This window comes from Vombatus ursinus, unplaced genomic scaffold (assembly GCF_900497805.2).
Source record: "Vombatus ursinus unplaced genomic scaffold, bare-nosed wombat genome assembly UNPS02014793.1, whole genome shotgun sequence".
NCBI lineage: Eukaryota > Metazoa > Chordata > Mammalia > Diprotodontia > Vombatidae > Vombatus > Vombatus ursinus.
The window spans coordinates 4,603,995-4,615,457 of record NW_020954571.1 but is presented as its reverse complement, the minus strand read 5'-3'; the positions used below and the strand labels follow the sequence as shown (position 1 = coordinate 4,615,457).

The window sequence follows — 11,463 nt, the reverse complement described above, 5'->3', positions numbered from 1 at the left end:
TGAACTTATTCAGATATTTTTTCCCATATCTCATATTTTGTTTTGCATTGGTTTGTATCTATGGCTCATTTTCCTTAGTGGATTGAGTTCCTTGCGTTGTGCCAGGTATATAGGTGATTGAATTTGAATTCCAAATCTGGCCCCCACCACTTACTAACTTTGTGACCTGGGGCAAGTCACTTAACCCTGTTTACTTCAGTGTCCTCATCTCTAAAATGAACTGGAGAAGGAAATGGCAAACCACTCCGGTGTCTTCGCCATGAAAACCCCAAATGGGGTCACGAAGAGTCAGACTCGACTGAAATGACCAAACGACAACAGATTCTGAGGAAGTAACAGAGCTAGAAAGTGATATTCCCTGTTCTTAAGGAATTGGCCATACTTGGGTTGGGCACTGGGGAATAATACGTGTGTTTAGAATTTAAATGAATGTGAACATTCAGTGGCTTTATTAAGTGGTAGGCCTTGGAGGAGCCTGGGCAGTTAGGTGAAGGTGATTCAGGGAAGTTTCTGTGCAGGCAATGGGGGTAATAGCAATGAGTGCAGAAACAGTAGCTCACAAAGAGGTTAGAAGATGAATGGTCCAGTTTGACTACAACATAGGGTCTGCAAAGTCAGTGAGTAGTGGCAAATAACCAAGGAGCCTAATGTAACCTTAAGCTTCATTAATAGAGTCATGGAAGGAGTAGGGGAGTGGGCATCAAAAGAAGGCAGAAAAACACAGTTTGCCTTAGAAGTATATTCAGTTCATTAAGGATACAGATAGGAACAGGAAGAAGGGAAGGGAAATATAAAAGAGCCTGCATCCAGGGAAAGATTAGTCATAAGCAAAACAAACCCTAAACTTGGAAAGGAGATAGTGAAGAAAAGCTTAAAAGGGAAAGAAAAAAGAGCAAATAACTTGAAGTAAATGGGGTATAGAGAAGTAAAAGTCTAAGAGAATAAGATGGAAAGAAATAATTACCCTAACTGAATGGGTTTAACTTACTCATCGAAGGGAAGAGACTACTAGTAGAATCTATTAAAAAGCAAAATCCACAACAGTATGTTGTTTACAACAAACACACTTGAAACATTAAGACGAATTCAGCTGAGTAGGAGCAAACAATATTTTTGCCTCAGTTGAATGTAAAAAACCAGGGATAGCCATTATGATTTCAGATAAGGAGATGGCAAAAATTGTCTTAGTTAGAAGAGAGAAACTCTATTTCGCTGAAAAGTAACAGTGATTTGGTATCAATACTTAACATATGAATACTCAGTGACATAGCTTGTACATATTTAAAGGAAAAACTAAATTAGTTATGAAGAGAAATAAACTAATAGTGGAGAGACCTCAATTTATCCCTATAAACCAAAAAATAAACAAGGAAGTTATGGAGCTGAAGGGACATTTAGAAAAATTAGATATGATAGACTTCTAGCAATCATTGAATGAAAATAGAAAAGAATGTACATATTCATGACATTCTTACTAAAACTGATCATGTCTTTGAACACAAAATCCTCACAAATCCAGAAAAACAGAAGTATCATACAAATCTTTTACTGATCACAATGTGATAGAAATTATATTAAATAAATGCTTACTGGAAAGAAGTCCCAAAAATCAACTGGAGACTAACAATCCTAACAAGGTGATGGGTCAAAAAGAGCACATCATAGAACTGATAGATAATTTCATTGAAGATATTGATTAAAAAACAAAAAGACAACATCCCACATAGCTAAAGAATTCCTTGGGGAAATTTTGTTGATAGGAAAATGTGTATCTCTAAACATTTTTATTAATAAAAAAGAACAGGTAATAAATTGGGAATACAACTAAAAATATCAGAAAATCAAAAAAGTTTAAAACCCCAATTAAACACCAAAATAGAAATCCTGATTAAACAAAGTTGAAAACAAATCTCATTGAATTAATAAAATCAGGAGCTTCTTGGAGAAATGACAACAAAAGATAAACCATTAGTTAATTTGCTTAAAAAGCAGAAAAAGAAAAACCAAGTTACCAGTATCAAAAAAGAATTCACAAGTGAAGAAAAAATAAAGAATATTGTTAGAATCTATTTTGCCAAGTTACATGCCAATAAAACCAACAACTTAAATGTTCACAAAAATATAAAATATCCAAATTAATCAGAGAAATAGAAAATTTACACAATCTAAAGAAGAAATTGAGCAAGCCATAATTGAACTTCCAAAGAAAAAGATGGCAGAAAAAACTGAGAAAATACATCCATTTCTGTTAAAAAAAAAAAGTCGACAACAGGAATAAATGGGTCTTTCTCTTAAAATGATAAACAGGCCATATCTAAAATCAAGAGCTACCATTTTATGTAATGGAGATAAAATAGAATGCTTTCCAATAAATTCAGAGGAGAAACAAAGATGTCCATTGTTACCACTTTTACTTGACAGTACTAGGAATGCAGACAAGAAAAAAATTTAGAAAATAATTGTAGGTAAATTAAAAAAAATTTTTTTTTTGCAGATTTTGTGGTGTACTTAACCCTAAAGAGTCAACTGAAAAATTAATTGAAATGATTAACTTCATTAAACAAGCAATACATAAAATAAATCCATACACATCATTAGCATGTCTTTATATTAACAATAAAGTCAAGGAGGAACAGAGAAATTTCATTTAAAATTTTACAGAATGTATGAAATACATGAGTTTCCCTTCCAACATATATACACGCACTATATAAATACTACTACAAACAACTGTTTACAGAAATACAGACCTAAATACTTACAAAAATATTAATTGCTTATCATTGGATGAGTCAATATAATAAAAATGACAATACTGCCTAAGTTAATTGTTTATTCAATGTCATACCAATCAAATTACCAAAAGATTACTTTATTGAACAAGAAGAAATAGTAATGAAATTTATAAGGGGAGAGAAGGGGTCAGGAATCTCAAGAAAATAATGAATAGAAATAGGAATAAAAGGGGCTTAGCATTACCAGATCAAACTATGTAACAAAGCAGTAATTATCAAAAGAATTTGGTGCTAGTTAAAAAATAAGAGTTTGATCAGTGGAACAGATTAGGTACATAACTTATAGAAGCAAATGTATCTAGTATCTTAGTATTTGATAAACATAAAGATCCCAACTACCAGAATAAAAGCATTTGACAAAAACTGCTGGAAATATTGGACAGAAGAAATTGAATTTAGACTAATACTTCACACCTTATATACAAAGAAGCTCCAGATGGGTACATGTCTTCGCTATAAAAGCTCACATCATAAACAAATTAGAAAAGCATGGGGGAGACAGGATGGGAAGGGAATGATCAGACCTACGGGTCAGGGAAAAGTTTATGACCAAATAGTGGTTAGAGAGGATAACAAAAGAAAAATAAATAATTTTAATTACATAAAATTCAGAATTTTTTTCCCCACAAATAATCCAATGAAGCTACGATTAAAATAGAAACAACTGGGGGGAAAATCTTTGCAGCAAGTTTTTCTGTTGAAGGTCTCATTTCCAAGATAGATATGAGGGAGGAAAAAAAAATCAATTTCCCAATTGACAAATGGTCTAAGAAGTTCTCAAGGGAAGAAATCTAGGTTATCTATAGCCGTATGAAAAAAATAATCCAAATTACTACTGATTACTAGTTGCTAGGTGGTGCAGTGGATAGAGCACTGGGCTAACTGAACATAAGTTCAGGCCATGAAGATACAACTTCAAATCCAGCCTCAGACATTGACCTTGGGCAAGTCACTTGATCTCTGCCTTATCTGTAAAATTAGGATAGTAATAATACCTATCTCCAGGGCTGCTGTGAAGGTCAAATGACATATTTGTAAAGAGTTTTGCAACACTTAGAGCACTATATAAAGCTGGCTATAATTATTATTAATTAGAGAAATGCAAATTTAAGTAATTCTAAAATTCTACCTCACACCTATCAGAGTGGTAAAGATGATAGAAAAGAAAAATAATAAATATTAGAGGGGCTGTGAGAAAACAGGCACATTGATGCATTGTTGATGAATTTGTAACTGGGTACAACCATTCTAGAAAGAAATTTGGAATTATACACAAAAATTTGATAAGCCATGTGTGCTCTTTTTCTCAGCTATACCATTGCTAGGCCTATACACGAAAGAGATTAAATAAGAAAAGGTCCTATATGTACAAAAATATTTATAAGCAGCTCCTTTTGTGGTGACAAAAACTGTAAATTAAAGAAATGGCTATCAATCGAATACTTTAATAAATTGGGATATGTGAATGTGATGGATACTGTTGTGCTGTTAGGAATGAAACAGATGATTTCAAAAAGACATAGAAAGAATTCTATGAACTGATTTGGTGGAAAGTAAGCAGATCCAGAACAGTTTATGATAAAATATCATAAAGTTGAACAATTTTGAAGACTTATAAAATGGCAAAGAATGAAACAAGCAGAACCTGGAGAGCAATGTATTCAGTAACAACACTGTAAATCAAACAGTTGTAAGAGCTATGGTCAATACAACGATCGTCCATGATTCCAGAGGACTGATGATGAAACTCTGTCTGTGACAGAGGTGATGGATACAGGGTGTAGAATGAGACATATGTATTTTTGCATGCAACCACTGATGGTATTTGTTTTACTTGACTATGCATATTTGTTACAAGAAATTTGTTTTTCTTCCCCCTAACCCTGCCCCCTCCATCCCTCCCCCTACCCCACATACCTTGGGGTGGGGGTGGGGAGTGGGATAGGAGAGATAGTAAATAGATTACTGTTAATTTTTTTTAATGGGTCAGGAGGTGAGGAAGTGTTAACAGATGTGGAATGTTTCATGTACTTTCAGATGAAATTACTATCTCATTAGTTTCATTTAATTGTTTTACTTTGTCACAAGAGACCTCCCATGAGTAGAGGTAATCTGTGTTTGTAACATAAAAACAAGACACATTGATGATAATAATAATAAAATAGGGTCAGGGTGCGCAGGCCAAGGTAGGTGATACATAGTCTCATTCTCTGCTAGACTCAGACCGTGACTGAAGTAATGAGTTCAGTTCAGAATACCGTATTTTAAGGAGAACCTGAACTAATTTAGGTGTGTCTAGAGAAGTGTGATTGGGATGGCACTACTACTGAAGGTCAGTTTATTTGTTCATTCAGTGAGTATTTATTAAGTAGGAATCAATTCATGAGCATTTATTAAGCACTGACCACATAGTAGATGCTGGGGGATACATAGGCAAAAAATCATTTCTACTTTCAAGAAAATGACATATATAATATACAAGCTATCTGGTCAAGGCATACAGGGAAATTTGGTGGAGGCAGGCACATGCAGCTGAGGCAAGCAGGTTTCGTATAATGGGTGGTCTTTGAACTAAGTTTTGAAAGAAGCTGTGGATTCTAAGAGGTGGAGATGAAGAAAGATCACATGCTAGGCATGAAGGACAACTTATGTCAGGGCAGAGATGGAAGACGCAATATTCTGTGGGAGCAACAGCAAGGCTAGCTTGGCTGAAGCCTAGAGTTTGTGAACAAACTTGGAAAGGAAGTTTGGGATCCATTTATAAAAGACTTTCAATAGCAAACAGAAGAGTGTATCTAGAGATAATAGTGAGATGAATGAAAAGTCTGAGAGATAGAGTTTCTGGGTAATTAATAATCAATTTATTAATTAGGCTAGTAAATAATAAGTTGATGATCAATGGTTTCTCTAGGTAATCAAAGACAAACCATTGAGATCATTGAAGGCCTAAATACCTTTGCAAAAGTGGGTACCTCTGACAGATGGTGATCAGCTCGGATTGGTGAACAATCAATGAGGGGATGAATCAGGAGGTGCTCTAAATGCCTTCAGCTCCTCTTGCAGGTAAGGTGGCTTGACCAGACTCTGCTGCCTCCTGCTATCTGGACAAAAGACTACATCTCCACCCAGACCACTTAAGTTGAAAAATGGGGGTTGGGGGTGGGAGGATTCCAGGGTGTGAGCCTAATGCTTTTTAGGGCCCAAATTCACCTAGATTAGATTCTCTTTACACCTCAATCAGAAATAAACTCTCTTGGGTGGAGTCCCACCCAAGATTGAGGAGTATGTTCCTGGGGGGTTAGGCCAATCTCTTTACCAGTCCTGTCCTTCAGAGACTGTCAGACCTTCAAGGGCTTGTCCCTGAATGAGTGGGTAAAAAGAGAAAAAACCCTACTAATAACTAACCTACTAATAATTGGTTATTAATAATAGAAAAATAATAATTTTTCTCAATAGGAATAATCCTTTCTCCATTAGCCACTGAAGTTTATTGAGCAGGGATATGACATGGCCAGGGCTGTACTTTAGGAATATCCCTTTGGCTCTGTGCTTGGCATTAGGAATACAAAGACAAAAATGAAATGCCTTCCTCTCAAGAAACTTCCATTTTATTGGAGATAATCACCTTCCAAATTTTGCACCTACTGCAAAAGCTACTGCAAAAGACACTCTTAAATCTGCAACCGAACAATCAGGAACTGGAATCCATTCAGAGAATGTGACAGAATCAGAAGTGGCATCCCTGCCAGCAATGGCACAACCCCACAAAGGCCCCTAGAGGGGGAAGACTTTGGCAAAGGAGTCATCTTTTATCTTAGGGATAAAATCGTGGTGGGGATTATGCTGTGGAACATCTTTAACCAGATGCCAATAGCAAGGAAGATCATTAAGGATGGAAAAGAGCATGAAGATCTCAATGAAGCAGTCAGACACTTCAGCTTCCATGAAGACTGAAGTCCCTGCCAAAAAAAAAAAAAAGGAATAAGTGGAACTTGGGAGTGACAAGCAACGGACTTCGGTGGCAAGAGGAACACTTTACATAGGCTCATCTCCCTATGTCATGATTGTCCATATGTACCCCAAGTCCACTGTGAATAGTTTCAGTCATATAGAAAAACTCAAATGTTTACACCATAAAATGTCTGTCTCTTCTTCTGTTTTTTTTTTTTTTAAAGAAATACACATAGGTAAATACAAAAACTATATACAGAGAATATACAAAATAATTTCCAATGGGTATAGAGTAGTGGGATAGATGCTACTGATGCGGTTTAGGGGCCCAGGAGTCCTGGGACCCCAAAATCACAATACGCGGGTCCTGCCTGAAAGAATTCAACCCAAACCTTCTTTCAGCCAAAGACAAGATTTATTAGAACATCCATCATATTGGGCAGACTCTTAAGGAGTCTGAACTTTAGTAAGCTATTGGCTAGATTATAAGAATCTGACCAGTGGCTAGATTTTAGGAATCAGAGCATCTTAATGGAGATAAGATGAACTTTATATGCAGACTATGGGAGGGATCTAGGAGTGGCCAAGTAGTCTGTGAGGTAATAGAACTCCAGGAGTGGCCAAGTAGTCTGTGAGGTAATAGAACTCCAGGGGTGGCCAAGGGAGAATGGAGCCTAGATAGAATTAAGGGTGGGAAGTGGAATTATATCCTCAGGAGAATGCCAGAGATTTGGGCATGTGAGAAAGTCCAGGGTTTCCTTTTTGGGGTCTAGATCCCATCCTCATCACTACCAACTGGGAGAAAGGGCAGCAGGATAGCAGAGGACCTGGGAATGGTTTAACTAGGTGAAGAAAAAAGTGGGAGGCATATTCTAGCTATCATCAAGTATTTTCAAAGGATATCATATGAACAGAGGTACATAGTTAGACTTGGGTCTATTGGGCCCCAGAGGAGGTAATTAGTTTGCTGCAGAAAGTTAGTTGGTTTTTTGTATTTTTTTTTTTTTGCTGCCTGTGAGTAGAAACTTCATCCTAACCAGAGTAGGCCCTGGAGGCCTGGCTGTTTCAGGTGGTGAAGAGGAGGAGTTATTCTCCAAGGAAGGCTGGATGACTTTGTTGGGAATGCTATAGAAGGGCCTTCCTGCTCAGGATGAGCCCTGAGGTCCTTTTCACTTCTCAGGTTCTGTGATTTTCTATGTGCATAGAGTAGTAGGAGCTACCACTAATTATTTATTTTTTGTGAGGCAATCAGGGTTAAGCGACTTGCCCAGTGACTGCCACACAGCTAGTAAATGTCAAGTGTCTGAGGTCACATTTGAACTCAGGTCCTCCTGACTCCAAGGCCAGAGCTCTATCCACTGCACTACCTAGCTGCCCAGAGCTATCACTAATTAGAAGGAGGGTTTCAAATTCCAAAATAAAGAATTTGCCAAATGTTCAGTTAATGTTTAGCAAATGCTTTGCCTTGGTCACCCACGGGGGTTGGGGACAGTGCCAGAGATAAAATCCATGGCAGCAGACTACTGATACAGGTTTCTCCATCCCACCCACCATCTGCCTCTGTTGTGTCAGCACTTAGAAGGTCAGATTGCCTTGAACTGGCAGTCTGAGCAGGAAGTCCCTCGAATCTGGATTCCAAGGTGACAACATACTAGCATTTACATAGCGCTTTAAGATTTGCAAAGAGCTTTCTTTATCTCTGCTATCTCATTTCCCCCTACAACAATCCCTGGAGCTGGTTCTATTATCCCCATTTCACAGGTAAGAAAACTGAGGGTAGGGGAGGGGAACCCCGGCCAGTGAATGTCTAAGGCAGGATTTGAACTTGCTGTCCTTGACACTAAGTGCAGCACTCTGTGCACAGAATCATCTAGCTACCAGGTTAGATGAGCAAGTCAAAGGGAAAATTTTTTGTTTTTGTTTTTTGCTTTACAGGCAAAAAAAACTTCCTAAGGATTAAAATTGACTCTAATAAAGAAGGTGGTCTGCCTTGGCTGATGCATTCCTCACTACAGGGAGGGGATACGGGTTGCACCTACATGGTCTTTTGCCGCCCTTTCTAGCTCTTAAACTCTGAATTAATTCACACAAATTGAAAGTGGCATTATTTCCACCTTCGAAAAAACATGGTTAGATGCCACAGAGTAGGTGGCAATGCCTTAACCGTATATGTGTTGTAAAGGTCACCAGGACCTCTTCCATCCTTATCAAGGGGAGTGCTAACCTTCTCTCCTTTCATACAACACGGTACAAGGCTCGCAGACATCACTAGATAAGGCTGAGAAACAAGGTTATTTTTTGGTTATGGTGAAAGATTTTGTTCGTTTTCAAAATACACCTATAGAAAAATTTTAAAGCATTTTACGGTAATATTACATAAATAAAATTAAAATGGGCTTTCGTGACGGCATTATAAGGAAATAAAACTTTTAATTTAAGTCTATAATTTATTCATAAAACTGTCCAATCACAGGCAAACTAAAAAAAAACCCCGAGTCAACGAAAATGCCGAAACAACAGGAATCACAGTGAATATAAATTTTTTAAAAAGAATGTTCAAAAAAAGACCACAATAGTTAAAGAAAGGCCCTATGGCATGAAGATACAAAGATGCTATATTTTATTGCTTAAGTATTCGATAGTCTTGTATTGAAATGGAAAACGTATTGGGACGAATCTGCGAACGCGAACTAGAAAGTTAACTTCTTTTGACCGGCGTTCCGTGCTTAGTGCGAGTAACTAACACAGAATGAGAGCCTGTGTTCCCCAGGGTCAGACGCCCGGGGGCGCCCGAGATCACGAATTCGAGTCAAGTTTGATTGGACAAAAGCATTGAAAGCACTTACTAAAAAGTATAAATATCACGCACACTTTTAAAGGACTTTAAGGCTCGCTAAGAGCTTTTACATATGTTATCTCCTTTGAGCAACCATTCTTGTGTGGTAGGGAGAGTGACAACATTATTGTTCTCGTTTTACAGATAAGGAAACTGAGGCTCAGAGATATTAAGTCACTTGCAAATAGCCATGCAGCTAGTAAGGATCAGAAGTGACAGTTAAACTCATGTCTTCCCATGCTGCTCTAAAAGTATTTCTGCATTTTATTGATGCTTATTTTTTTTAAATAAAGAACAGGGGAAAAAACCCTTTTGATTTAATTGGTAGACATTTCATTTTCATAGACATTTGAAAGTATTGGAACATCTTTCCACATTAAGGGTTGGCTGTTAAAGATTTGTCACTTAATTATTATTACTACTTTTATTGCTGTTGCTATTTTACAGCTTCATCCTCTGCTTTGGTGAGGTCTCCCTGGCTTCTTAGAACACTGGGATTGGAAGAAATCCTTAAAAAGTACATCCTCCTGTTTCTGGACAGCAAATGTTGAATTGGTTGGAAAGTAGATTTACAGTGGAAAGGACCCTAGAGGTCATGAAGTCCAACCCCCCTCATTTTACAGATGAAGAAACTGAGGCACAGAGAGGTTAAGTAACCTGTCCACTGATATAGTCTGTGTTTGAGGCAGAGTTTTGAATGCTAGTCTCCTTGAGCCTAGATTCAATGCCTTAATTAGTAGGCCTTGTTATTTAATCTCCTCCTCCCTTCACCCCCTGACCTAGTTATTTTCCAGGGGCTACAGCAACCCCAAAAGTTAACAGATCGTAAGATGAAATTGTAACTGTCAGTTAAATCCAAGAACTGTAGCAATGGAAGTCGAGATAAGGGTAGAGAAGGCTGATCGAGTGCCTCAGGCCGGGTGTCCTGGGCAAGACTCAGAATCACCCTGGGTCCCCTTTATAATTAATTGTATGTTACCATCCCCTAGGGCCTTTGATCCTTCACTATAATATGCTGTACTTGTTTTAGTTTATTATTAAAGAAATATTTCCATGGTCTCCAGAGAGGAATTTTCTGGCTTTAAAAATATATGTGTTTTTAAAAAGTCAGAGTAACATGGAAAAACATATTAACTGATGAAGCGTTAACTAAGCAGAGCCAGGAAAACAATATACACAATACCACAACAATGTGAATGGAAAGTCTCACAATAAAACAATCCAAACCAAACGCTGATAAATTATAATAACCAAGCTTAGCCGCAAAGAAGAGGTATGAGAAGGCACTTCCCTTCCTTCCTGAGAGAGGTGGAAAACTTCATAAAATATTTGGTGTGTTGGTTAGTTTTGCTGAATTTTTCCCCTCCTTTTAAAGATTTTTTGTTATAAGGAATGGCTGGTGGGGAGCAGAGGGTAAGACTATGTAAAAACAAATTTGTTGTTCAATCACGTCTACCCCTTCATGATCCCATTTGGGGTTTTCTTGGCAAAGATACTGGAGTGGTTTGCCATTTCCTTCTCCAGCTCACTTTACAGATGAGGAAACTGAGGCAAACAGGGTTAAGTGACTTGCCCAGAGTCACACAACTAATAAGTGTCTGAGGCTGGATTTGAACTCAGGTCTTCCTGACTCAGGCTCAGTACTCTATCCACTAGCTGCCATGATGTAAAAACAAAAGATACCAATAAATTTTTAAATTTAAAAAGTCAGATTAAAAGTATGTTACTTTTATGTCAATGGATTGGCCCCCTAAACAAGGATGTCCTCAGAGATTTAGTCTTAGGCCCTATTGTTTTCTCCCTATTCTCTCTTCTTTGGTCATTTCATCATCTTCCATGGGTTCAATTATATTTCTATGTAGATGACCCAAAAATTGATAT

At 37.4% G+C, this 11,463-nt stretch overlaps 1 non-coding gene across 1 annotated transcript; it reads right to left on the bottom strand.

The window, feature by feature from the left end:
- Positions 1-8,864: 8,864 nt before the first annotated feature.
- Positions 8,865-8,992, bottom strand: LOC114048731. The gene has a single exon (XR_003569796.1). It is a non-coding gene; the product is annotated as a U6atac minor spliceosomal RNA (small nuclear RNA).
- Positions 8,993-11,463: the final 2,471 nt, after the last annotated feature.